Genomic DNA, 4,254 nt, shown 5'->3' with positions numbered 1-4,254 from the left:
CAGTGGAAAGAATGAGTGTCGATGAAGCAGATGATCTAGTTCCTGGGATTGGAACAATCCTATGCTCAACGTAGGGAGGCAAAAACTGGTCAAAGGCACTCAAAGGTATGTTCCTTCCACGGGTCACAGTGTGTCAAGTTGCAGAAGTTAAGGGATTGCAAGTTTGATTTTCGCATAAGACATGGTCAAAAAGTGGCTTAAACACGAGTCCAAGTGAAGCTGGCTCAAAGTTAAAAGGTGCAAATGGTCAAAATGCAATGCAGTAGTACAACTCAACACAAAGGACCCTCTAGGGTATAAGGCCAAAACGAAGCAAAGAAGAAAAGAGGAATGAGTCTTCAGCGCATAAGTCATGGTGGGACTATAGAGGACTCCCGAGCCTACTCAATAAAGCAGCATGGGCAACCAATGTCAGTGAAGTGCTAACTACGATGCCCATGAAAAAGATGGCTCTACCATCGTGCCATGATTTAAAAAATTGGCGAGTGAAGATGGTTTACAAACCATAACACGATGGAATCGACCCTATGGCAAGTGTATTGACAAATGGAGGCTAGTGTGAAAAATGCAATGGAAAAATGGCTTCCCTAACCTACATGCCAGGGAGAAAGCGATACCTGGCATGATGGGTCATCAGTCATGGAACCGGTTCGAAACTGTAAAAAAGGCATCCAAAATGTCCTGAAAAACAATCCATTCTCGACACTCCAAGCTCCCAAGTTAAAAGATACATGAGACAAAACAAAATCAAGTTTTGAAAAATTTTGACATTTTCAAAGCTTATAAAATAGTTTTTTGACTCACCATTGTTACTGTTTGAGTTGAGAGCACAAGGAGTGGAGAAAAAGAAGCAAGCTTGCCTTTTGCTGAATCCGACCGTTCAAATCTTCCCAAAATCACCAGGTAACCCCCAAACTTGTCTTGCATCAATTTGTGATTGTTTTTAAGAATTTTAATTAAAGTTTCACCGTTGAATTTATGTCAAAAATTTTGTCGCGGTGTATACGCGGGTTGGCTATATGCAACCTATGTATACGCAGGCCCTAGACACAACTGTGTATAAAACAGACCCGTGTATACGCCGTTTTGATTTCAAAACAAAAAACTAACAGTCCAAACTTATTTTTTCCTCAGGATGACAATCACCTGGAGGGAAAGGGAGCATGCCACTGTTGATGATGAGGTTATGAACGATCAACAGGCCTTGGATGCCTTAAGAGGATGCGGTGTGCTAAATTTTTTCATAATGCCAAATATGAAGGCAAATACCTGCTTGCTTGAGATGCTCATTCACTACTGGAGTATCAAGGACGATTCATTCATGATTGATCAGATGCCATTGAGGATAGAGATTGAGGATATATACTTTATCACAGGCCTTTCCCAGAGGGGAGGGGTAGTACATTCTACGTGCCGATCACGAGGTAGCCTTTCTATCGAGGACTATGTGCATATATACTGCCTGAGCCATCCAGAAAATATTGGAAGCCAAATTCCAATCAAGCACATAGAGAGTTTGTCATTGAGGATCATTATGTTCACTATAGCAAGAGTGAATGGATCAGCCTCCTTACACCAGGCTTCACGACTTTCCATGAGCTTGGCTGTAGACTGTCTCATCACAGTATTTGATTGGTGTACACCTCTTCTCACCAACTTGAAGAGCCAACTATCATCTATCAAAAAGGGTCAGACCAAAAACTTTGGGTATGGGACTATTTTGTGCTCCTTCTTTTTCGAGAAGGTCCTAGCACTACGCCCTAGAGTACCAGTTCCGATCAGTAGCCCGCGAGATCCACAGATGGGCAGGTGGGCTGATATGATGAAACGACTAGGAGGTGGGGACATACCGCGGACAACTTTTGACGATGATTTCTTCTCCTGGTGGGAGTAGCAAATCATCGCATTGGATGATTACCCCTATGCTGGCTTGGACTTTCGGGGAGATCTTGATCTAGCATTACCACCAAGCGTGGCATGGGGAGATATAGGTAACAAATGTTTTTGATTTTATGATTTTTATGATTTTTCAAATATGAAAATGAACTTGAAAAATATTTTTGATGGGATTCAGATGACTAATGTAATGATCATATTCCAGATATTGGGCCAGTATGACTAGATGGTTTCCCACGGCATGGACATCACAACCGAGGTACCGAAGAGGCAGTTGCCGATACAGAGCAGGTCCTATACACACTTCAATGGAACTTGGTGTGATTAACTCACCGAGTACTTATGGTCGCGGTAGAGGATCTCCCTATAGACATGCAGCGTTGTGTGGTTGGCATGCCACGAGACTGGGTTCAGACTCTTAGGCATGTGGCTAACGCTGTAGTCACATACTTGGCTGCTCATCCTAAGCCGAGTCATAGATAGTCTAGACATGATTATGGGAATTTGAGTCCCAATTTTTGTATATTATTTTGGACACACTTATGTATATTCGAGATGTTTTATGATATATATATATATATATATATATATATATATATATATATATATATATATATATATATATATATATATATATATATATATATATATATATATATATATATATATATATATATATATATATATATATATATATATAGATATATATACAGTTTCGACTTTTTGATGCTTGATTTTATCATGATGAATGAATGATGTGCCAATCTAAAGCTTGATTAGTGATAGAATCAGCTAATGAATTATGAGATCTTGGAATGTGCAAATAAGTAATATAAACAAATGATCTTTGCAACACCCTCACTCTCAAATATTGGCGATATAAACATGGATCCCTAACCCGATAAATGTTATTCAATTGTGACACTATCAGTTGTGAATCAAGATAGACTACCAATGAATCGATTCCATAAGAAATAGCTTCGGATAGTAAATTAATGACAGCAGTATACTCAGCCATATTATTTGATGCAAGACAATGCATACTGCCCTTGACACCATCAAATGACCAGTTGGATAGTAGATCACCCAAGCTATGGAAGCGAGGTTCCAAGTGTGCCAACTAGCACCATCAACGAATCGAAAATAGACCAAGTCATCCATCAACACCTGCCATAGTAGATCAAAAAGTGTTGATATCAAAAACTCCCTATGAGATATGTACAAAAATACAAAATATACAAAGAAGCCATTGCCCGACCGAAACCTAGGCAAAGTACTTCTTCAGGTAGAGCCCATCAGGGGGCTTCGCCAGCTTGCTCGTAGAGATGTTTATAGGTATAGTCATTGAGCCAATCAATATATTACCTTTGGTAGAAAACTATGTTGCAGCCAAAGGAACCGTACAAACATCATTAGTAGGCAGACTAGAGGACCTAGACTCGACTTCATGCAAAGGAGGACGAAAAAAATGAACGATGATGTAAATATTCCAATGGTTGATCTACATCTGTCATTGATTTGAATATCACTTCATTGGATGGAAAAACAATATCCAAGCAACCCAAAGCATAAGTGGAATCAAGGGTTCAAGTATGAGCCACATCACCATCTAACTCTTTTTCCGAAGAAGGAGTGAGATGGTCGTCTGTAGAGTTATTGATAAATTCATATCTAAGCTCTGCTGTAGACATAGGAGATTCTATTCCACCCACCTTCCCTTCATCTGATGTGGTCACAGATGAAGGTAAGGTCCCAGGATCCGAAAAATAGTGAGTTCGAACAAACTATTTCTGTAAAGGCTCCTTGGAGGATGAAATTGCATCTATTCTAGTTTTAGGAGGGGGAAGATCAAATACACCCATCAAGGAAGAGTACATCTTGACTCCTAGATTCTCGATAGGTTGACAAGGATTATCTACCAAGGGAACGATAGAATCCAAAGCTGCCCGAGGATCACCTGGAGGATAATCCAATTGATCAATTTTAACAATTCTCCCCTGGTGAGGAAAACAAAGGACGTGAAATAGAGTCAAAACTACGACTTCCATTTCATAAATCTAGTTCTGCCCTAAAAGGAGATTGTAATCGAGGTTGGCATCAACAATTTCTATTTCGACATTAACGACCTTTCCTCCAACACATATAGGAAAGGTCGGGATAATCCTGTGTGGCCTATGAGAATGACCGTCAAATGCTGTCAGGAGGGTGGGTGAAGGAAGAACTGAAAGCAATCTAATTGCCTTCCAACATGACATAGACATGACACATGTGGAAGCTCCCTCATCTATAACCATCCAAAAAAATATTGGTTTTCGGTAAGTAGACTTTATCTGGAAATCCATATGTTGAGGAAGTCTC

This window comes from Pinus tabuliformis, chromosome 7 (assembly GCF_031772625.1).
Source record: "Pinus tabuliformis cultivar Carrire ecotype Pingquan chromosome 7, CPIR1, whole genome shotgun sequence".
NCBI classification, from domain to species: domain Eukaryota; kingdom Viridiplantae; phylum Streptophyta; class Pinopsida; order Pinales; family Pinaceae; genus Pinus; species Pinus tabuliformis.
The sequence above is the reverse complement of the archived record's forward strand: the minus strand, read 5'-3'. Positions refer to the sequence as shown.